Source organism: Jaculus jaculus, chromosome 15 (assembly GCF_020740685.1).
Source record: "Jaculus jaculus isolate mJacJac1 chromosome 15, mJacJac1.mat.Y.cur, whole genome shotgun sequence".
NCBI classification, from domain to species: domain Eukaryota; kingdom Metazoa; phylum Chordata; class Mammalia; order Rodentia; family Dipodidae; genus Jaculus; species Jaculus jaculus.
The window spans coordinates 47,477,275-47,501,740 of record NC_059116.1 but is presented as its reverse complement, the minus strand read 5'-3'; the positions used below and the strand labels follow the sequence as shown (position 1 = coordinate 47,501,740).

Genomic DNA, 24,466 nt, shown 5'->3' with positions numbered 1-24,466 from the left:
CGCCCGCCCGCTCGCGCTCACACACGCACACACACACACACACACACACACACACACGCACACGCACACGCACACACTCGGGTTCTCTCCCCCTCGCTTTCTCTACACCTCGCTCTGCTCTCGTTCTAAGCCTCTCTCTCTTCTCTCGCTCGCGCGCTCTCCCCTCCCTCCCCTCCCTCCCCTCTCTCTCAGTCGGATGTGATTTTTTTTTTTTTTTTTTTTTTTTTACATTGAACAGACAGGATCTCTGTCCTTTCCGTTTAAACAGGCTGGACCGGTTCAAGTTCGCAGCCAGACCAGGGGTGGGGGCGGCGAGGGCGCGCGGGCGGGGCAGGCGCGCGGGGCCGGCCGTGGGCGCGCGGGGGGCGCACGGCGGCGGCGGGCGGCGGGCGGCGGCCGGGGGCAGGGCGGTCGGGGCGGCGCCGGCCTCGTGCGCCTCCCCCGTCGGCGGCCCCGCCGAGAGCCGGTGGTACGGTCCGAGACGGCCCCCGGCTATAAATAGCGCCAGGCGCATGGCTCTTCGGGAGGCGCTGAGATTCCGGGCCCGGCGGCCGCGGGCAGCGGGTGCATGTTAGGAAGCGGGGCTCCGGGCCTCCTCTCTTGGCCTTTTGGGGGGCTCTTTTCTTTTGTGTGTGTGTGTGCGCGCGTGTGTGATTACAGCAGGTGCAACTTTTTGTATTTTCAAAGCATTGTTTTTCATTTTCGTGTGAGTAGGTGGGGAGGCGCGTTACCCACCTAGCTGCGCTCTGTTAGGGCGACAGGCGGGCGGGGCGGCGGCGCAGGCGGCGGCGGAGGTGGAATGGGCGCTTTTTTTCTCCCATCTGGCTCCATTTATTTATTTATTTAGACTAGAAAAAGCCAGCAGGCTTGGAGGGAGTCCACCCAGCGATCTGAGTGCTCATTGATCAGTGTCGAGAGGAAAAAAAAGCTACATAAATATATATTGTGTGGTTAAATCTATAGACAAGAGCTCTCTCTTTCTTGCGCGCGCGCGCTCTCTCTCTCTCTCTTGTTTTTCTCCCTCTCGTATCCCCAACCTGCCAGAGCAGTCCCCAAATTTCTTCTTCCCGCTCGGCGTCTACCGCCACCCGAACCCCCTGGGAGGATGGGGCTGGGAGAGAGTGGCGAGCAGTCGGGCCGCGCCTGGGGTGCGGGGAGTAGAGATTCGGCCAGGTCCTCCTCCCCAGCCCGCCCGAGAAGGCGGGAGGGGATGTTTCGGTCCGGGACGACTTGCCCGGTCCGGTGGAGCCGGCAGCTGGCGGGAGGAAGGTAGGAGAGCCCGGGCCCCAGCCCGCTCGCTAGTCGCGGACGAGGAAGGCGCTGGGCGCGGTGGCCGGAGAGCCAGAGCGAGGGAACGGCGGCTGCTTTTTGGCCCTCGTTTGCTTTACTGGTGCAAATTGGAAAATTATTTTCTTAATGTGCTGTCAAAGAAATAAAGGCCCTGAAATCGCCAAGGCGGCAGCAGCGGGACCTAGACTCACGCGGCGCGCGCTGCCCCGGCGGCGGCGGTTGTCGTTTTCTGCACCGCCCGGTCCAGAGGTGCGAGGCGGGGAGTCGCTCCAGCCCAGGGTCCGGCCGCACGGCCCGCTGCGCACGGGACTCCCGCCCGGCTGCAACCTGGACTGCGCGCGAGAGGGAGTGGCAGGAGATGGAGCCGTCCCGCCTCTGGGGGCGAATCCTGGTGGTGAACTTGTCCAGGGCAGCTGATGTTCATTTTCGTGGTGTTTACCTGCGCCTCAGCTCTCCCACGGTTGTTTTTCCGGAACAGCTTTTCTCCCCCCCCCCCCCACTTCTGGGCTTTCGAAGTCGAGCCAATTAAAATAATACCCCGGTCGCTCCCCCGAGCAGCCGAGGGCTAGGAGCTGGGACAGCAGGTGGAACTGCCTGGCCTAACCCCTCTGCGAGGAGTCAAGTCCCTCGCTGGGCACTTTCCGGTTTTTCTGTGCTTCTCTATTTTTACCTTTGAATTAATTACGTTACTAGACGTTGTATTTTAATTTTTTTATTTAAAGAAACGAAATCCCAGCAGCCTGAAAACCCAGGCCAAGCCCGTTTAGTGCAACCATTACGCTGTACTCTCAGCGCCAGAGGAGGCCTGAGGCCTCAGAGGTGTGTAGCCCTTGAGGTTCGCAGCCTCAGATCTGGTCTGCTCCAGATGCCTCTCCCCGAGGGTGGGGGCTCAAGCTGAAGAGCGAGTACAATTCTGAGAACCGTGGAACTCCATTCCTTCATTTTAGATTCTCGTGCCTTTGCTTGGTGGAGTCATGTGTAGTAAGTATAGTTGATTCTGAACTCGGCTGCGCAGGCTAACATTATCCAGTGCCCAATGCTAGTCTCAGAATTGCCCAAGTTGATGAAATCGAACAGAAACTCACATATAGAGGTTGTCTGCGGAGGCTGTGTGCTTGGTATGTCTCAGACTTGCACGGATAAGGGGAACATGTGCCTGGTTAGCACAGGAGGGCTTGTGCGTGGCTGGAGTTGTGGCCATGTGTCTTGTTAGCCCTGTGGGCTCTATGGATGCGGTGTGGATATGTGCAGACGCTGTTTGTACCACACTGTTGTGTGTTTGTACCTCCTAGGTTGAGACCCCCTACATCCAGCCCAATACACATCAGCAGAAGCCAATCACTATCCCAGATCATCCTCCAATATTATCTTGCAATGCTGGTCTTGGCTCTCAGCATCTCACCATCGAGTGGAATATGCATTCTGACAAAGCAGAAGAGTTAAGGAAAATAATTCCTAGTTGAGGATCCTCTCTCTCTCCCTGCTTCCACCCCATCCAAGTAAAGCCATGATGCTATGAGGATGGGAAGTGAAGGAGCCAGCTGAGGGTAGCTGGAAATGGAAGGGGTTGGTTGTTTGGGGAGGGGGGCTAAGGGTCACTCTCTTCTTCCTGCCACCACCCAACTTCAAGTAAATTATTTACAAATGTTTAATCATTCATGCTGTTATTAATAGCCAATACATAAATCAAAGTGAGTGAAGGAGTGGGTCTGTTAATGAAAAATGCCATTGGGTATTTGGAGATTCCTATGTTTTAGGTTGGGTCTCTTCACGTGTGAACTCAAGGCTGTGCAGATCTTCTTCCCTAGGTGAACTTTTCCTCCTCCTCTGTAGGCCACCTGATGATTGCTTGTTTGGGATTTGGGTTACCTTTTTGGTGGGGAGGATAGTTAGCCCCATATGTCAGCTCTCTGGCAGGCGCACAGAGAGTTACCCCAGGTCCCCCCACCCTCCTAGCTTGCTGGGGCAGAAGCAGCCAAGAAACCAGACCTTTACCTGTGTAAACAGTGGCAGAGCAGCTCTTGCCAGGGCATGAATCTCTTAAAGGTGCAGAGCTGCAGCACTTCAGTTCCCACCTCAGCCACAGCAGTGTTGGGGATAGAATAACACAGACAGGTGTCTCAAGCAAATGAATAAAGAAGCAGGACTCCTGGGAAAATAGTATGGGACATGGTTAGATTGGCTCTGTTAGCACCCTTGCCCTTGATATTCTAGGAAGACTTGAGTTAAATTTTTTTTAACCTTAGATCATCAAAGAGAAATGTAATTAGGGAAAGATAGGGGCAAAGTATTATTCACTGTGACATTTAAGCAGATTTAAAACTTTTTCTCCAAGTGCCACTTCATGGTCACAATTATTTCATCTGCTGAGAGAGATGGAGGAGACTGGCAAATGGAGGTGAGAGCTAGGACCAATTGCTTCTCATTTTCTCTCTGGGTCTGGAGCTCACATTTTGTTGCTGATTCATCTCTGGGAGTGTCAGGAAGCCCTGTGTGTGTGAGGAGTGTCTTGTGGGGGGGCCAGGTTAGGCCCTGTGTGTATGAGGAGGGTCTTGTGGGGGGGCAGTTTAGGCCCTGTGTGTGTGAGGAGGGACTGGGGGGGAGGGTTAGGTCCTGTGTGTGTGTGAGGAGGGTTTTGTGGGAGGCGCAGGTTATTCCCCGTGTGTGCGAGGAGGGTCTTTTGGGGGGCAGGTTAGGCACTGTGTGTGTGAGGAGGGACGTGTTATGGAGGCAGGTTAGGCCTTACCTTTGCCTCCTAGTCCCTCATTTCCTCTTGCTTCTTCTCTCTCTCCTCAAGGATTCACTCCTTGAAACCTTTTCTGTGCTTCACTTCCTGCTAGCCACCCATCACCCTCCTCTTTCTGGTGCTCTCCAAATCACTTTCTGCAGCTCTAGTCCCAGTCGTACACCCTGAGATCTACTGACGCCTTCTCTGCGCTTTCTCTGTCTACTAGGATGGAGAGCAGGAGCCTTGTGATCTGTTTCTCTCTCCTTCACTGCCATTCCCGTTCACAGTGAGGCGCACAGTAGGTGCTCAGGGTGGAGTTTATGAAAGCCCATGGCTAACATGACTGTACTCATTCCCTCAAGCCCTCAGGGTAGGAAGCTGCGGCTCCAGGTTTTCACTGTCTGGGAAAGAGTCCAGGGTCGAGCACAAGAACCAGCAGTCCAGAACACACACAGCCGTTCAGCCTCCTAAGTCTGCACTGCTTAGCAAAACGGCATTACCACTCAGTCATGGTCATCCTTGCAATCATGCAGCCCTTTGCTCTCTCCTTGGAAATAATGGAGAAAAGACAGGCTTGTGAAGAACTCACTGTCTAGTTAGACCAAAGTCACGCCAAGTGAAAATCCCCACAGCAGCAACCGGCAACAGATGGTTAAATGTCTTCCGGGCCGAGGATTTCCAGAGGAGGAAATGAGAGAAAATAGAAAGTCATCTCAGTTGAAGGTGGGGAGAGATGAACTGCAAGATGGATAGTGGCCTGGAGAAAAGAGAGGTTCTTCCACAGCAGGATACAGGGGTGCCCCACTGCAGAGAGCAGGCCAGTGGCCTGCACTTAGACTAGTCCTTAAGATTTTCATAGTGGACCAACTGAAAACGGAGCTGGTCTGGACATTGGGTAAGCCCAGAGGCCAGACCTCTGATACAATGTCTCCATGGAGTGATTGACCATTCTCAGCCTGCAGAGGGCAGGGAGGGAAGGCTGGAGGTCAGGAGTCTCCCTGCCACACATAGTGTTTGTGCAGAGACTGAGTCACAGAGCTGAGTGACTGCCCAAGGTGTGATGCATCTCAGTGGCACAGGAGAGAAGCCCCCAACAAAGCTGGAGCTCATGGAGACAGTGGCACCCAGGGAAGGCTTTCTGGGGGAGAGAGCTGTGAGCTGGTCTTGTAGCATGGGTGACTCAGCCTGTAAAGAGAGGAGGAGGTGGCCTTACAGGGCGAGATAGTGGTTGCAGTGATCAGTGGGCTGGGCAGTGGATTCTCACACAATGGGAGGGGGAAGAAAGAGGCAGTGGTACAGCATATAAGTAGACCCACACATCCATCACAAGTCAGGACTCCTGGTCCCCTGGGATGAGAGGGGCTGCCCTCCTCCCATCAGGATGTGGATAGAGTGGGGAGTCGGGGAAGGACTTCAAGGGCAGCCTTAGCTGCCTCTACCCTTTCCCATAAGCCCAAGCTTCCTCTGTTCTTGAATCACTTGGGAAGGCCTCACGATATAAAGGTAACAGGGTTGGGAAAAGAAGAGAGAAATGGGAGAAGGGTTAGTAGGTAAAAGCACTACTGTGAAAGTGTGATAAGTTCAGATCCTCAGAATGTACACAGAGCTTGAAGCGACAGCATGTGTCTACACAGCGGGTCTATGGTGAGATTGGAGATGGAGACAGGAGAGGCCACCTAGCATGGCATCCACCATGGAGAACAACAAGAAGCCTGCCTCAAACAAGGTGGAAGGCCAGAGCCGATACTGAGGTTGTCCTCTGACTTCCACATGCTTGCCATAGCACTCATGCATGTGAACACACACACACACTAAAAAGGAAAAAGAGAAATGCAATTCTTTCACAGCCTCTTGCTACCACTAAAGGATCGCCTTGTCCTCTCCTGAGCCCACAGCAAATCTGACCAGGAAAGCAAACCTGTTGGGGGAGAAGATGAGAACAGGAGGAAAGAGGCTATGTATGGAAAACCCTGAAGGCTACCCAGGAAGTCAAAGCTGTACCCAGGGGCACTAGCCAATTCTAGGACTGGCAGAGAGGGCATTCTGAATGGTTTTTCTTGCTACTGGAATCCCAGTGACCTGCTTCCAGGTCTGGCAGGGGAGTCCCAGCCCTGGTTACTGAGCTAGCAATGCCTTTGTGAATCCCTGTGCCCTTAGTGAGCTCCTGTTTTTCTGTGCCAGCCCATGGCTTGGCCTGGCTTTTGTGGGGGACAGGCTACAAATGGAAAGCATGAGTTCCAGCTAGGAATATCCTGCATTGTGTGGTTGGCAGAGCCAGATGTGGCTAAAGGAACCCTAGTTATTGCTTTTCTGGACCTTAGTTTTTCTTCCTGTAAAAATGGAGATGGGGCTGTTTTGTTTTGTTTTTTTTCCAGATTCCATTTTCCTCCCACTTCACATCCAAGGATATGAGACTGACACATCTGGGAAGGTGACTCATGGTTTCATGTAAAAGTTATGATTAAGGAGAGAAAGTAGGGACTGAGGGTGTAAAGGAGTGATGATGGAAGGATGCAGATAGATTTGGTAAGCCCACTTGCACTGAGGGTTTAGGAACTGACTCCTTATCTTTCCCCAGAGAATTGACAGGTTTGTAAAAAGACAGTGCTCTGTCCAACAGAAGCAGGTGGCTCCAGTGGCATTTGGGTAAAGCCAGCAGACCCTGCTCTGAGCCACCTGCTAGCTTCACAACCTGCCCGCTCAGCTTATTAGCAGTGTGACCTTGGGGCAGGTTATTTAATCTCATTGTGGCTCAGTTTCCTCATTTGTAAAATCGGCAGGGAAACAGAACCTGGCTCAGAGAGTTGTTGTGAAGATTAAATGAGTAAGTGCAGGTAAAGTGCTCAGATCAATGTCTGGGCAGCCGATATTATTGGAGGAGCATCACTAACAGGCCACTAGGGGCTGAGTCTGCATGAACCCCTCCTACATCCTGATGGGAGGAGGGCAGCCCCTCTCATCCCAGGGGACCAGGAGTCCTGACTTGTGATGGATGTGTGGGTCTACTTATATGCTGTACCACTGCCTCTTCCAGTGCTCCTTGGGGACAGATGTCTTCAGTAATGTAAGGCTGTACCCCTACCTCCGGCTTTGTGGGACCTGCCCTGTGTATGGGCTGCTGGCAGTCTGGCCCCTTCTTCTTACCTGAGAGGTGTTGCCACAGCAAGTCCTTTTAATTGTGATGTTTTACTAATTACTTTTTAATTATGTTAATTTATTGTACATGAGCCCTGAGGTTTTTAGACATAGGGCTTACTTGGAAACCGGCATGGTAGGTCGTATTTCTTGTATACAATGCTGAGGACACAGGGCACTTTAGTAAGGCCAGAGTTTCTCTGATAAGGTCCTTGGATCAATAGCTCTTGCCTAGGCTCTCTCATCCTGACTTTCCTCATAGACCCAGGCTCCTGCCATACAGAGCAGGGGCTTCACCTGGTGTAGGCTGCTCAGGTGGCATGAAGGTATGAAGTGCCTGAGTGTGGTCTCTTAAAGGTGAATCTTCTGTATATTTTCATGTGGGGGCCTTATACCCACCCACCTTGGTGGTACTTTCCTGTTTGAGCATCCTGGGGCCCATGTTATTAGAGCTTGCCCAAGCAGACTGTGGTCTTGTGGTCTGAGGAGAGGAGGCAGGAGCTGAGGATGGGGAAGGGGCATATGTGGTCAGATAGGGGCTGATCTGGGTTGCGTCTTAGGGAGGACTGGGGTGGGAACTGTATGACCACATACTGATTAGCTGAGGATAGCATGGAAGAATGTACTGGATGGTACAAAAGCATACAGAGAAGGTACCAGATGTTTAGGAAGGATGGATGAAAAGACAAATTACCCCCTTCCTCCAACACATATGTGCCGAATGGGTAGGGTCACTCCATCTCCTCTAGGTCATTTCTACTGGCAAAGGATAAGTATCTACTGCCACTAGAACAATGTCATGGCTTCCATAACATCATGCCCCCCACGGTAATTTCCTCATGTTCTTTTAGCCACTTGCACATCCTCCAAAGTGTCTATACAGAGTTGCATATAGAAATTCTGCTTTCGTATTCAACAGACACATTAATATAAATTTGATTCACATATTTAAGAAATATGCTCTATAAATATAGCTGAAAATTTACTGCTTAAAACCCTGAACATAAAGCTTGCATTTCAGTGCTGAAGACACATGTGTATGTGTTGTGCTTATGAAGATTTTGAACAATGAAAGTAGGCAGCTTTATACGTCATGCTATTAGAGCCTCAGTTTCCCCATGTGATATGGAGGTACTGTTACTGCCTATGACTAAAGTAAACATTAGGAGGAAAATTATTTTGTAGTGCCTGCTGCATAGTAGGGACCTAACAAATATTAGCTGTAACTGTAACTAAACCCAGTGTCTTCATGCCAGACGTGAGCTAGTGCAAAAAATTATACTGAGCACCTTTGTGAAGGCAGGTGGATGTTTTGTAAGAAAGGGCTGGAGGGCTTCTTTGTAGTCAGGTGATGGGGATTTACTCCGGGAGGCCATCACATCCCCTTCCACTCCGGAGCAAGCGTAGGGCATCTCTGGTTGAGAGTATGAGGGATGTAGAAGCGAGGGACCAAGGTAAGCTCCATCTCTGAGGCTTTCATACCATAGCAGCTCTGGGTCTGCATTCAGGCCAGAGAAATGCTCATCCTCAAGTATGCATCTAGTATCCCATTGTCAAGGAACTTCTACACATGCAGATTCAGATGCAGGGAGTCTCCTGCCCAGGCTGGCTTCCCTCCTTCCCTTCCCTTAGAGGGTGGGTGAGCTATGTGACTCACTCTCTGGCCCTGTGCCCTCTCGCTGAGTCACAGTGTAACTGATCCCTCCTTGAGCCAGGTGGCTGCTCTTCTGTGACCCAGAGCAGAGTCACTGGGCCAGGCTGGATAGGGACTGGGGCTGGAGAGGCTGACTGGGGTGAGACCATCCAGGAGGGAGGGGAAAGCACAGTGAGAGAATGGCCTTGGGCCTTTTATGTGATGCTCCTGGAAGTCTGTGTTTGTCAGAAGTCTGGTCCTGCACACATTATGGTATGTATTGTATTTCCACATTGGTCTTCATTGATGACCACATTAGGGTAGAGTTGCCTCCTTAAAAGCTGCCAGTATGAAATAATGAGGAGTATGGCTTTGTCTTTGGAATTCTCCTTGGAGGAGCTCCTTGCCTTTGTGCTTTTGGAATGAGGTTTCCATAATGAACTGTGTATTTGGAGGAGTTGAGAGTATGGGGCCAGAGGCTAGAGGAATGCCACCCACCCAGCCTATAAGAGCAACACCATCCCTTAGGGTTCACTCAGTCCTATAGCATCCTCGTCTCAGAAAGAGACCTATCTTTTGTAAAGATGGCATGGGAAATCCCAAGTCATGGGGATAGAGCCTTAAGTCTCCCCAGTCTGGCAGCAGAGAGCAAAAGAAGAGTTACCTCTTCTAAGTTCTTGTGACCAGACAGGGTCACAGCATCACCATCCACTGTGCATAAGTCCTAAAGCTGGTTGTGAGTTCTCAACTGTCATGGCTTGAATTTGAAATGTTTCCAGCATGCTGCAGTTTGAACACTGCCCAATGTTTGGGGGTATTTTGAAGGGTGTGGTCTTTAGGAGGTCTGGTGTAGGTGCTAGAAGTTGGGGACCAGAACTTGAAGGGTATATGTGCCCTGGTTCCAGCCATGTTCTCTGCTTGGTCCGTAGTGTGCATCTCACACTCTTCACAGCATACCCTTGCCACCATGATGGACTGAAAACCTTCTGATACCATGAATCAAATTAACCTGTTTCTTTCTTAAGTTGATTCTTTTAGGTATTTTGTCACAGTGACATGAAAAGTAATGAGCACGCAAACCTTCATCTATAAAAATAAAATAGGGATAGATTTATTTTATCCCATGAAGGAAATCTAAGGAAAAGACATGGCTCTGAGAGTTAACCAACTATAGCCTTGCCCTCCTCTGCCTCCAGGCTCTCATCCTGGCCCTTTCTGCTGAGCTGGCTCCCAGGTAGTAGTGTCTTGTTCCTCTTGGTCTCCATGGCTGCTCCAGTTTCCAATTCGGAGAGGGTCCCTGCTGTTGTTCACAGCTGCTGAGCCAGCTCCTCTTGGCAAGAGTTGCTGGTGTGTCTCACCATCAAACAGCAAAGCCAATGCTGCCTGGGTGCAGAAAGGACTTGCTGTGGACCATTGGGTCATTGCTTCCTCTCCCTGGACCTCAGGCTCTAATTGGGGTGTCCTTGCCTTGGCCCTTGCGGAAAGGGGCAAGGAGCAGGTGAGGAAGAAGGCTTGCTTCCCAGGTCTTGTGCAATAAACCAACTTCATTGGTCACCTACTTTCCCCCTGCCCCTTCCTGGCTTTTCGCCTCAGATCAGCTCTTAGAACACAGAACATAGCTCAGCCCACACATCCTTACTCTTCCTCCCCATTATTTCTCCCAATCACACTTAATAGCCGCCTGGCTTTTGGCTGCAGCTCGGTATATAATAACCTGCAATTATTGTCCACTTAAACTGTCCCCAGGGTCTTGTCTATTGCGCTGGCCAGCTTGCACCACTGGTCTGCTGATTTCCCTGTCAGAGTCACAGCCAACGGGAAGAAAGCCCCTGACAGAGTTAGACTGACGAGTCTGGCAGGGCACCACCACCTGCCATGGCCGTAGCAGCTCTGAGATGGGGCCATGGAGGTGATCCCCTCCAGCCAGCTGGGGTGGGAAGCCAGTGCTTCTGGGCTGGTTGCAGCCTTTCATGTCTTCTGGCCCCTGCTCCTGTATGCATAGAGCTCCCATTTCAATCTTCATGCCTTTGTTTACACATCACAGCCTTTATAGGCTAGGTTCTTCCTCCCTCCACCCTCTGAAGGAAGGCAGTGGCATTTTACCCACCAGCTTGCTGCAAATTAGAGTTAGTTGTCTTTTTTAGGTTTTGTGATGGCTTATGCTGATGGTCAACTTCGTGGGATCTATAGTCACCTATGAGGGGATTACCTAGATTAGGTTAGCCTCTGGGCATGCCTGTGATTCTTGAAGTTAAGGCAGAAGCCCTCCCACCTCACTGTAACTGTGGGAGGCACTGTGCCATGGGCTGGGGTCCTGCACTGGATAAAAAGGAGTGAGCTGGCAAAGCACAGCCTGCATCGCTCTCTGCCTTCTCACTGTGGACTGAATGTGAACAGCGTCCACAAGCTCCTGTCACCATGTCTTCCCTGCCGTGATTGACAGACTGTGACCTGGCACTAAACTAAACCCTTCAAAATGACTTTTTTCAGGTGTTTTTGTCTTGGAAAGGTTAAACTAATTCAGAGTTATACCTCCAGGAAGTGACAGTAGCTATTCAAAAGGTTGGCCAACTCTCTGGCTTATTTATTCCTTTGCTGTGTGTTGCAGTCCGGTTTGCATTGCTGGTAGAAATCATCCAACCAAGAGTAGCTTCTGGGAAAAAGAGGTTTATTTTGGCTTACAGGCTCGAGGAGAAGCTTCATGATGTCAGGGGAAAACGTTGACATGAGCAGAGGGTGGACATCACCCCCTGGCCAACATAAGGTGGACAATAGCAACAGGAGAGTGTGCCAAACACTGGCAAGGGGAAACTGGCTATAAAGCCCTTAAGCCCGCCCCCAACAATACACTCCCTCCAGGAGGCATTAATTCCCAAATATCCATCAGCTGGGGAGCTAGCATTCACATCACCTAAGTTTGTGGGGGACACCTGAATCAAACCATCACACTGTGTAACCCTCTCCCTTCATAATAAGTTCTCCAGCTTGATGGCTTTGCTACATGCCTCCTCCCTTGTCAAGTTATTCCAAGCACTGCAGTGAAATTACCCCTCTCTGATTCCTCCCAGCCTTTGAGCCCTCACCAAGTGCCTTGGTCCTGCATGGGTGAGCACAAGTCCTGCCATTTGATACATAAGCTACCTGCATACAGATCGGTATGGGCAAGATGCTATACCTGCTGGTTAACCCTCCGCCTAACTTGCCTGGTATTCTCCAAGCATCTGCCCTGGAGCCCTGCCCTCACTGATGTCACCCCTCTGTGCAGTCAGCCACTCAACAATGTCTGGGGCACAAACTGGTTCTCTTTGTGGTAGGGTCCTGTGCCACCATTGAAGAAATGCAGAATATGAGGGTGTCAGCACTCTGAGTCTAATAATTAAATGACCTGGACCAAGAGGATGTTCTGATACTAACCGAGGCTCCCTGTCTGGAGTGATGGATATCTTGATGTATGTTTGTGTGTCTGCACTTGTGTGTGCTAGCATGTGCACACACACACACATGTGTCCAGAACACAGAGATGATGACAGCTGTGGGGTATGGGGATTGTGGGGCTTTGTGAAAAGTAAAGCCAGTCTCTTGACTGCCAGGCCAGAGAGAGCCAGGGGCTGTAACAACAACCTGGCTCTGTGGGTGTCCAATGTGGGGACTGTCCTTTGGCCTCCCATTTCACTGCTAGTCCCCAGTCTAGGAGGACCAAAGTATGCCCACCTTTGGTGGGTCCATCCCCTCCCAGATTCTGGGAGGGAGGATATTCTCTTTTGGTTTGTTCGCCCCTTTGCCATGGATCTGCTCACTGGTGCCTACACCTTTTTCAGTTCTGTCTCACAAACACTTCTCAGTAAGAAACATTGTTGAGGAATAGTTTGGGAGCAGCCTGAGGTTTTTAGAGTTAAGTTCAAGGTTTCCTTAAAGTGCTGAGAGGATGTTAGGGCTTTCTTCCTCTGTGCCATGAGAGGAGGTTGTGGGAGCCTTTCCCTGACTTGAGGCAGGCCCACTTTCTCCAAGAGCTGAGACAGTGCCCGCCTTCTAGCCCTCAGCCCTGCTTTACTCTGAGGCTATGAACACCCTGTGGCTTGGGGATGTGGCCTTTAGTCCTGAGCTGGAACTTCTTAGGAAGAGGCAAGAAGAGGATGCTCTGGTGAGGACAGGTACCAGAATGGTTAGACACCATGTACACAGTGACCTCCGTCTCCTCAAGCTGCCACGTTGTCACCTTGCCCCTGTATACAGTGCTACCTACACATGGGGTCGGGGCCAGACTGTACCAAATCCTACCTACACTAGGAGACCATGCACAGTCCTACCTACAACTGGGGAGACCAGGATTTCACACCTGCTGATTAAGTGACCATTATGGTTTAGATGTAAAATGTTCCTCATGTGCTCTTGTGAGGGACACTTGGGCTCCAGCTGGAGACATTATTGTGGAAGGTTATGGAAGCTTTGTGATGTAGGGCCTGGGGGAAGTAGATTGCTGGGGAGCAAAGCCCCACTTCCTGTTCTGTCTGCTTCCTGGGTGTGAACCAGCAGCCTCATCCTCCTGCTAATACAGCCTGCAGCCGCTTGTCATGTGCCTTCCTATCCTGAGTAATGGAACCCTCAAACTGTGAGCATAATCAAACCTGCCACACTTAAGTTTCTTCTTGTCAGGTATTTTGTCACAGCAGTGAGATGAGTGTTCAGTATAGTGACTCAGGCTCTTCTCTAGTCACCCAGTCTTGTATGGGTAATTCCTCCAGTTTTGAAGTCTTCCTCTCTCTCTAGCCTAGGTTGCTTGTGGTGAGAAGGCTTCCTTCTCTTACGTAGGAAGGAACCTTGGGTTTTCCTAGAGCTTTTCTTGGTGGGCTTTAATGGAGGGCAACAGCCACATTCTCCATGATCTCCATCCTCAGCTCCCATAGCCCCCAGACCTCAGCTGGCCACCAAATTCACATGTGTCCTCTGGGTCTCAGCCCCTGTCTGTTAACACACACCTAAAACCTCTGCAAGGAGTTATTCTTCCCCTTACTCAGGGGTCTTGGGGAAAACTCAGGCTCTCAGATCTCCTGTGGGTACTACCCAAGAAGGCAACCAACCCGACTTCCTGCCCAAACCCATTCTCTTTTTGCACCCTGATGAGCCCCAGGTAGCCCACAGCCACTCACATAGGAGGACAGCCCAGTCCATGGTTTTCAGCTTCCTGTGAAATCTGCCCCCATTTCCTTTCCTGCTTTGTGCATCACTCTTCACTCTTCCTTCTGAGGTTGGGGGGGGGGAATCCAAGTGGCTGGCATCACATCCACATCTGACCTTCCCTATCTTCTCCCTATGCCAGAGCAGCTTCTGCAGTTATGTATTTCTGTCTTCCCTGCTGTGTGTAGGACACTGGAGGGTGGTCCCATACTGCGCTTTATTCCTGCTGGATGGGTGCAGCTTCAGATGGGCACATGACATTGAAAACCAGTGCCACTAAATGCCCTGTGTGTGGTATGTCAGGACTGGCAATCTGCTGCAAAGGTTTATGATAGCAGTGCAAAAATTTCTATTTGAAGTGGTTTTTAAAACCAGTTTTATCATTTGGAGAGTAAATCCTTAACCAAGAAGAAAGCTGGACAATCTAACAGGATTTATTTGTTGAGTGTTCTGATGAGTTGTGACTAGCTTCCCCAGTCCCTAGAGGAGAGGTGAGTATGGATGTAGCAAGCAGGTTTTAAGTGAGGATGTGCTCATCACTTTGGGCACACCAAGGCATGCCCTTCAACATAGCACCCACCCTCCTGCGTGTGTTCATGTGCATGTATGTATTGGTTAGGGATGTGTGTGTGTGTGTGTGTGTGTGTGTGTGTGTGTGTGTGTATACACAGCACATCTTCATTGTGCTTATTGTATTTTCTTTGTGCTGCTAATGCTTTTGGCCTCTGGGGGTGCTCTATATACAGATACGGAATTTGAGAAACAGGATTTTCAAGCTGAAAGAACCTTAGGCATCTTCTAATCTGTGTTTCTCATTTAACACTTTTGGCAATTCGCATCCAGAGAGGTGAAGTGATTTACTCAGGATCAGATACAGAACCCACTGGGCTTTCTCTCTCTCTCTTTGTCTTTCTCTTAGTTGGTGTCTCTTTCCTTAGTGTTCAGTGTGTCTGTTTTTTCTCTGTGTATGTGTCTCTCCTGTTTTCCTTTACACATCAGTCTGTCTGTCTGTCTGCCTCATCAGCTGTGTTGACCTTGGGGTGAAGGCCCAGCATATGCCTGTCTTTGCTCTGAAACTAAATCTGGAGCCCAAGGGAGCAACCCCTTAGTTCTCCAGGAATAGTATGGAGAAAGGAGAAAGACTCTTATGCAACCTGACCCCGTCTCTGGTCTCTCCACCTTGCATTCGTTCCTTCTGAGTTCTTTTCTCCAACCCAAGCCATTTGGATCCTGTGTGCCCTTCCAGGAAAGAAGTAGGTGCTGCTTGTTTCATATCTGAAAAGCATGGCAGAGTGCTCTTCCTTCTCTAATCCTGCTATGCTGGTGCTGAAATTTGGCTCTCAGTTCCAAACAGACAGCAGAAATGACTGTTTTGACTAATCTCATTTTCCATGGAGGCATGGAATCTCAGATCTGGAATGGACCTGTGGTATCCTGTGTTCTTTCATTCCCACATTCATCAGAGGAACCCGTTGTCTAAAGTCCCTGAAGCTTTTCCTGTCTTCCTAGCTCCTCCAGTGATAAGAAGCTCATTCTTTCACAGGTCAGGAATCCTCATATTTTCAGAGAGAGGTTCCATGTCTCATTCCTTTGTCTTGCCACAGCTCTGAGATAGGCAGTTACCTCAGCTAGCTTTCTGTTCTTATTTCCCTTGTGTTTGTAATACTCTTAGATCGGGCTCTGCCCCTCCCGCTTCACCAAGGGTTTTTTTTTACTGAAGTCACTCATGGCTTCTTAACCACAACTCTGGTAGCCACCTTAGTCCTCATTTGCACAATATTAACCACTTCCTTGTTGAAGAGGCATCCTTCCCTCTCAACACAATTGTTCTCTTACTCCATCTGATATTTCCCACTGTCCCTTGACCTAAATCTTTTCTTTGTGCAGTTCTTAAATGCTGGGGATCCTCTGGTCCTGCCCTTTAACTCTTCTTCTTTTCAAACTTTACTCGCTTTCCCAGTGACAGTTCTCACACTAATGGCCTCAACTGAGGATGTCTAGTTCCCTCTTTCTTACTGAGCTCCTGCCCGCCTTACAACTTCTATAACTCTCCATGCGAAGAGCCTCTAACTTATCTCATGAGAGAAAGTATCTCTTCCATTGAAATTGCCCATCATCTAAGACAGGACAGTGGCTCCTCACCACACCCTCTCCCTCAGCCTAGAAGTGGCAGTGGGATCCACTCCACCTCCCCTCCTTCCCTCCAGCCCTTGTTCAGCCTCAATGAGTTGCAAGTCTGCTAATTGGTCTGTGCCCTTGGCCCAGGGATTCTCTGACTGACCTACATTCATTCTAGGCACAGAGAGGACTTTCTAAAATGTGATTCTGGCCTTGCCAGATCCCACTTCAAACACTTTCAGTTACCTCCAAGACCAATACCCCTCTCATTGGCTTGGTATTTCATGAGTCTTATAATTTACCCTATCACATATCTGCCTTCCTGTCCACTCCTCCCTCATCACCTCATCCTCTCCTTGTTATTGTCCTAGGTAAGTAAAATTTTTATCACTCTCATCCTCATCCTCTCAGCTCAAGTGGGTTTACAGATACTTACCATTTCCTTCTGGCTTTCTTGCTGTACAACTGCTGCTCACTTCTTACTTCTCCACTAAACATCAGTGCTTTGCAGGAGATATCACTTGCCTGGCTTCATAGGCAGAAGAGATACATAGACCACTGTGCATTCTTGAGGGACTCTGTATTGTATCCATTTGCATAACTGCAGTCAGTAATTACTTGTTGATATAGTCCCTTCTCTACCTGAGAAGATTTTAGGCCCCTTGAAGGCAGGACTGTGCCTCCTTGTTGTTCAAGTCTATGCTTATGGAGTCCGGCACTTGTGTGCCCAGCAAATCCTCACTGTTTGATAAATGGCTTGTCCTGAAGGTTTTCCCCAGTATGGCAGTGAGTTGATCAATGTTTTAGGTTTAGGGAGATGGGCTAGGTATAGGTAGGATGGAGCAGAGAGTGGGGTATCAGTGACTGGAGGCTGGTAATACTATAGACCGAGGTGCCTTTTCCACTCCTGTTCCATATTGTCCATGGAGTCCAGGAGGTGGAATCAATTTCATAACTGAACACGAAAAGAACCCAAGAATGGGCTTATAATAAGCTCAGCCCATAACTGATAAGTGACCTTACCTTATTGTGGGGAGGTGTTCTTCCTCTTTCTGAATCTGTTCTTATTTAATTCCATGGCCTTGCATCTCTTCCAACTGTCCTCCAAAGGTTGAATCCAGAAGATGTTCATTTTCTCTTGGGAATAATGTCCCTAGCTACCTTATCAATATTAGTGCTAGTCTCTACAGTACAGATAAAACTTTCAGATAACTTCTCGGGAGGTGTCAACCCCCAAGAAGAATAAGTTATGGTTGGAAATGTCCAAAAAGTGACAAGATTTCTGAGATCAGGACTGGCTAAATTGGTAGCTTTTCCCAGCTCTAATTTCTGGGTTAGGAAGGACGAGCACCCTCACATGGCTCTGTCTTCCCTGACCCATGCTTGGAACACAGTGACAAGAAGGGGTGGGCTGTTTTTGCTCTTTGTTATACTGGGTTCTGCCCCATCTCTCTAAAGAAATCTTATAAATCATTGATGAGAATATTTCTATTTTTGGCTTAAATATTCCAGCCAAGAAAGCCTTATGAATACTTTCCAAATCTAGAGCTGGCATTGCGCTATGCTTCCTCATCGATGGCAGCCCATTTCATTGTTTTTTCACTTCTTGGCTCTGCTGTTGGTGGCAGATATGCCAAGTCTGAGCTTGGGGATGGTGAAGGCAGGCTGACCCTGAGGCCCAGCTTCCTGCAGCCACCTCTTCTCCCCTGCGGCAATCACACACTTGTCTACGTGCCTTCAACTTTGAAACCTACAAATGCTGAAATGGTAGTGAGTGTGCGTTTTCAGTAAGGTTGATTCCTACTGTCCCCCTGCCTCTGTTCTCCCTTCCCCTTCCTCCATTCTGTGCCTAGAGATTCAACTCAATTGACTATAAGCCTCCATATGCAAATATAAAGTTCGGGTGGAAAGAAGGCCTTGCAGTGTGGTTCATGCTAAAACCCACATGCACTCATAAGGACCATGTCCCTTTTGTTCCCCAAGGCATCCTGGTCACTCACAAAGGGATACAAGTGGTACCTCGCAAGTTGAATTGAGGAACAGATAAATAAAGGAAAACCCTAAAGGATTTTTTTTTTTTTCCCACACAGGCTCTCCTCTATTTCCCAAGAACTCTTAGCTGACCTGGCACCTTAAGATGATTTACACAACCTTTCTGAGCCTTAAAATTACGTCCTATGAAGAAGGTAAGGTTGTTCAAATATATTTTCTTGATGATCCTTATCTTGTTTGGGTGGTGTATATTTTTCTTCAGCTTCTCAGCATTCATATTAATCCTTTACATTGCTAAGATTGGTTTCCTTGGGTTCTTTCATCTGAGGAAGTCTTGTATTTTAGAGTAGAAGTACTTGGAGGAAGAGACTATGTCCATTTACTTTGTGGTTGAACTCTAAGATGTCAGATCTATTCAGTGGTGTTTAATGAATGGTTTCCAACCAGCTCACTGAATAGCTAAGTCTTGAGCCTGACACTACTTTTCTTTTTAACATTAGAGGCTAGGATCAAAGTCTAAAAAACAATGAGTGGTATATTTCCAACTGTTTTTAAATCATGGCTTGCATAGCCCTTGTCTGACAAAGTGTTATGGATTTACACAGCTTATTTAGTTGCATAGGTATGCAGTAGAAAAATGTTAGATAAATCAAAATTATCTAAGAGACTGGGCAAGTTTTATTTTGTCTATGCAACAATTAGATGCTTCAGAGAATTTGTTCCTTGATATTTTTGATGATTGTTTCCATGGTGTTCTTTCTTTGTCGTGGTTTACATGACAGTAGGGAATGATACTTCAAATCTGCGGGACTTTCCAAGAGTCCAGTACTGCCTTGATTGAAGTTCACCATGATCAGTGATGAGCTGTTTCCCTGTTCCCAGGAGCTGACTGTGCTAGGCGAGGCAGGCATCTCGCTTTGGCTCAAGCCCACGTGACAACACTGGATGCATTTATCCTTACATGCAGTTGCTTCTCCTTAGAAGACCGGCAAAGCCCCCTGCAAGAAGTCAGTATCTGGACTAAATGTTGAAGGAGATGACAGATCTCACAAGCCAGTGCTGGACCAAAAATCCTAGAAGTGTCCACAAATACTGACCGGAAGCCAAGAGAACATGGTAGAATCCTGGAGAGAGGGAAGAGTGGGACATGTAGCAGGGGGAGGGAATGATGGGGAAGACCAAGTCATTTGGGATCTGATAACTCATGTTCTGGGCTTTCTCCTTGAGACTTGGGCATCTGAGCCAGGATCTGAAGACAAATCTAGTTGGCTTGTTGTTGTTTGAGTGTGAAAGTCCTTGAACTGAGGTGGGGATTTTAGCTTCAGTCAGAAGGAAATGGCAATCCCTGAGAGTGCTGGAGCGGAGACATGACACACTCTGATGCTGTGCACAGATGGTCGGGGCTGAGGGCAGAGCAAACCTTGTGAGGCAGTTTTGGACAACTGAATGGCAGATTGCAGAATCATGAACTTCAAGAATGGGCTTTGTGAAGACAGAATATGCAACTCTGGAGCTTCCTTCATATTGGTTTGCACTGGGAGTCTCTGCTTCTCCTTGCCCCTTCTCTTACCCTCTGTTCCATTCTGTTGGCCTCCCTTAGAAGTCTGTCAACTGCACTTACCCCGAAGGAGACTCACTCAGAGGCAAGATTGACTTTAGGCATGAGTGTGCAGATGAATTTACTAAGATCCTTATTTATTTATAAGTTGTTATTTAATGCCTTCTTTGAATGTCCAAAAGAATGTGAGACATGTAGTGGGAATACATGTAAACGTGTCTTCCCACTCACTGAATCTGTAGCTTCAGACTTGAGATGAAGGCTTTGGAATACATGACCTGGATTTAAACCTGATCCTTCCTCCTACAGGCTGCATGATATCAGCCAGTTATTTGTCTGGTCTGAGCCAGTTTTGTGGTATGGGTTAATTAATTTAATCTATCTATATATTTGAAACAGGGTGTCATGTATCCCAGGCTGGCCTTGAACTCTCTATGTAACTGAGGATGTCTTTGAACTTCTGATCCTCCTGCTTCCACTTAAGTGCTGGGATTAACTCATGTGTACCACTATGCCCCTGTCTGTGGTGCTGGAATTGAACCCAGGGCTTCGTGACACTCAACTGACTGAATCATATTCCCAGCCTCTATTGTATGTATTAAATTAGATCTTACCTGCTGTGTGTAGGGGACATCGAAACACCCAGATAGACAGCCAATGTCCTTACGACTCTTCTGCTCACTGATACCAGTGCTTCTTCAGGCATCAGTGATTGCGATGGTTTCTTCATGCAGCAATCCCACCTGCCCTAGCCCCCACCAGCTCATACTGTGTGTAGCCACTCACTTCACAGACATGATCAAAACATCCGCTTGTTTCCCCGGGGCTTGCCCTTCTTCTGCTTCCAAACCTTATTCCCCATCAAATCTTGACTATTACTATTAAACTGGCACAGTGCAGTTCTGATAGGTCATGTAAGTGCCCATGTTTCTATTTGGGACAAAGTCACTAGACTTACATGTGTAAAGACTCTGAAGGTAGCATGTCCTCCGAGAATACCTCTACCTAGAATACTTCTACCTAGAAGATCTAGAACAATAAGGCAGAGGATGCTGAGGGCCAGATACAATGGAGCAGTGGCCTATTCAGAGGCAAGGGTGGTAGAAGGTGGGAATGGACTCACTGGACTCCTCAACCAAAGGCTGCAAGGCTCCTTAGCCTATCCCTGTCACTGTAAAAATCAATCACAGATGAGGCAGTACTTAGAATGAAGTCCCTTAGGAACTTGGAAGTACCATGTTGTATTTGTCTCAGAGCTTAGGGCTGGACAGGCAGGCAGGGAACTTGCCCAAGGACCCACTTTTAGAAGTGAGTCAGTAATGTTTTGGTAAAATGGAAGTTGAGCCTTGATTCTGTTCTTTCTTGCTTAACTGGATTCTTTATTATTATTATTTAATGGATGTGTGTGAATGTGTGAACATGCATGTGTAGGCCAGAGAACAATCTCAAGTGTTATTCTTCTTTAATGGTGCCCCTCTATTTTTTGAGACAGGGTCTTTCCTTGGTCTGGAGCTCACTAATTAGATAGACTGTCTGCCCATCAAGCTCCAGGGCTCCTCTTGTATCACCTCTCTAGCACGGGTATTACAAGCATACCACCATGCCTGGGTATATTTCTGTGGGTACTGGGGATCAAACTCATGTTATTGTACTTGGAAGACAAGCATTTTATCAGTTGAGCTATATTCCAGTTCTAAATGGAATGCTTAAAATCAGAGTATATACTTTAGAAACTTGGCTACTTTTTTCTGGTTTGATTGATTGATTGAGTAATTAATTGAGTGTCCTGGCCTGCAGACAGACATAATTTAAATTAGCTAGCAACATTTAAAAAGGGAGAGACTTCAGAAGGCTTAGAAGACTGGGCCAGGGATGAGCAGAGGCCACATGCACTCATTGCCCTCTCACTGTGACTGCCGGCCTGGTCCAACACACCTTTAAGTCTGCAGACCTGAGGCAGTCAGCTGCGCCATACATCTCAGTGGGTTCTTACACTGAAAACCTAGCCATGTGGCATAGCCTTCAAACTACCAACTTGCCAGTCATAGCCAGTGTTTGGATACTAAAAGGGTAATCTCCCACTAGTTTTTTAAAAAACTTATTTTATTTCTGAGAGAGTGACAGAGAGAGTGAGAAAGAGGGAGGGAGAGAGAGAGACAGAAAGAGAGAGAGAGAGAGAGCAAGCATGCCAGGGCTTTTCAGCCACTGTGAACAAACTCCCGTTGCCTGTACCCCCCCAGCGCATGTGCAACATTGCACGCTCGCGTCACTTTTGCGACTGACTATAAGTGGGACCTGGAGATTCAAACAAGTGTACAAACAAGCTTTGCAGGCAAGCATCTTAACTGCTAAGCCATCTGTCCAGCCCTCCTCCACAAGTTTTGAGCTCTCACCATTTCTCCAGTATATTTCCAAGTATATCTGTGCTATAGCAGCCAGTGAACTTGGGTAGGGCAGAGGGCCAGGCTATATGCTTTGATAGTGTCAGGGAGACATTCAACACTAAACAGGGAAAACCATTGACTTTCAAAAGTGGTTAGGTGGTAAAGTTGATAGTACTAGGTGTTATACAAGCCAGTCCTGGATTAGAGCTCATGGGAAGAGATGATAGTAGGACAGTCCATATATGAAGGGCTGGGGAGATGGCTCAGTGCGTAAAGTATGTGCTGGGCAAGCCCAACGACCTGAGTTTGGATCTCCAGCACCCATACACATGCCAGGCAGGCAGGGAAGCCACCTGTACTCTCAGTGCCCAGTAGGTAGAAAGAGTGCCCTGGGGCAATCTCTGGGTTCAAGTGAGAGCAATTAATTCATGTCAACCCTGGCCTCCACATACATATACACATGCACACCTGCACATGTGTGCCCACAAGATGCACACATGTACACACACACACACACACACAAACACATAAGCACACAAAAAAGGAATGGTCTGTATTTGAAACACTGTTTGGCTGTTCAGATGCAAATTCCTCAGAAATTTTGCCCCATTGGGAAAAAAATTGTTTTGAAAATTTTCCCTACAAAAGCCATCAGTATCTTGGGAGAAATGGAAATAAATATAATAAATATACATTATCATTTTTAACATATGTTTTTCAATAATATTGTTACTGAAACATTTATGAATGTAAACACTTATTAATTATAAATTGTTGATAATGTATGCATGGAGATATGAAAGCATAGAACAAAGTCTTATGCTTCCAGAGAAAATGAAGAAATCTTTATTTAAAGAGCCCTATCTTTTCAGCACATTCGTCTATTTTAGATACCCGAAGAATGAGACCAGGAGACCTCCTAAGGCCCACGCTCAGAAGCGCCATGGGAATGCATCGCCTGCTTTCCATCTAGTCAGTCGGTTAAGCAATTCTGCCGTGCTCCATCTGTGTATTGGTTATGCTGGCTCTAGCTGGTCTCTAACTAGCATCGTACTAAGAATTGCATTTTTCTCTCTTCTGACTTAGATTTAAATCTTGTAATCACTACTGGGAAGTGAGCTGTATCATCTTGAGAAATCAGACCACAGAGATGGGCCTGCAGCTGGCAGGCTGGGTCATCCTGAATCGCTTAACCCTTCATATCAAAGGATGGCTGGCAGCAGCAGGTTCCTTCTCTAGAATTCGCCAAGGCATATGTTCTCAATGAGAATCTGGGAGTTAAAATGAAACACAGTGCATCCGGCAAAAACCTTACTTTGTAAATTGACTTGGTGCCTGTACACATGACTGATTTTATGTCCATCTCCATGTAACTATTTCCCTGTGGGCATGTGTTCATGTTCGGGTGTGTATGTGTGTGGTATGTGTACTCATGTGCTCTGGTGTGACAATATGCAATGCCCCTTCAAGTACATGTGTACATGTGAGAGTGGGGATGTTGTGTGCCTAGGGAAAATTCTTTGCTGGGTCATCAAATAAGATTGAGGCTTGTCAGTGTGTCATAGTTAATTATTTAAAAATAAAAAGGCTGAAATGATTGCTTTCCTTATATTTATACCTGGGTACTAATGCCCTCCTAACCCTAAACCTGTATGGACCATAGGCTTTTCCTTACTCAGTGACATATTACCAAATGGGACTCAGAAACCTGATAACCTGGGAACCCTCACCTACCACAAAGTCATTATGTGTGACCTGGGCACATGTTAGTGTGGCCCAATCATCTGTTACCCCAGCTGCAGGCCACCAACTGCTAGCCATGTGAATGAGGCTAGACTAGACTTAATGGCCTCTCACCCACCTGAGAGCCCATAAGTTATATGTGTGCGACCAGAGGGAGCCCAGCAAAAGTACTCCCTGTCAAGCCACCTGATCAGGTTTCCAACACATAGCCATGGCTAGTACTAGGTGAATAGTGTTTCATATCACAAACAGAGCTAACTAACTGATATGGTTGGTAATAAGGCAAAAAAAAAAAAAAAAAAACAAGAAACAAAAAAAACCCCTTCCCACTGGAGGAGAGGGTGTAGGTAAGAACTTGTGGCCATGAATTGTAGGATGACATATATGTCCATGTTAATATATTTGTTATAATTCTGGTCTCACTTTATGAGTTAAAAAACAAAAATGGCTCATATTTGAGGACCCAGCAGTAATTTACACACAAAAGTGCACATTGGTAAGGCAGATATAGCTCAGGACAATAGTGTCTATATGTTCTAGTACTGCTTCACTGAGAATATGAGAAAAAAATATGCCCTTGTTGATAACAACACAATGCCCCAGACTGAATAACTCATAAAGAAAAACGGGTAGATTTTTACTCATGGTCCAAGTGCAAGGTTGAGGGGCAGCATCTAAGGATGGCTTTCTTGTTAACAGAGTCCAAAGAT

General features: G+C 47.9%; 1 long non-coding RNA gene across 3 annotated transcripts; it reads left to right on the top strand.

The window, feature by feature from the left end:
- Positions 1 to 889: 889 nt before the first annotated feature.
- Positions 890 to 23,980, top strand: LOC123455026. Of its 3 annotated transcripts, none has more exons than XR_006633646.1 (4): positions 1,609 to 2,271; positions 3,626 to 3,688; positions 18,170 to 18,265; positions 18,854 to 23,980. It is a non-coding gene; the product is annotated as an uncharacterized LOC123455026 (long non-coding RNA). The 3 variants fall into 3 exon arrangements; XR_006633644.1 differs by lacking the exon at positions 1,609 to 2,271 and adding an exon at positions 2,287 to 3,098; XR_006633645.1 differs by lacking the exons at positions 1,609 to 2,271; positions 3,626 to 3,688 and adding an exon at positions 890 to 1,269.
- Positions 23,981 to 24,466: the final 486 nt, after the last annotated feature.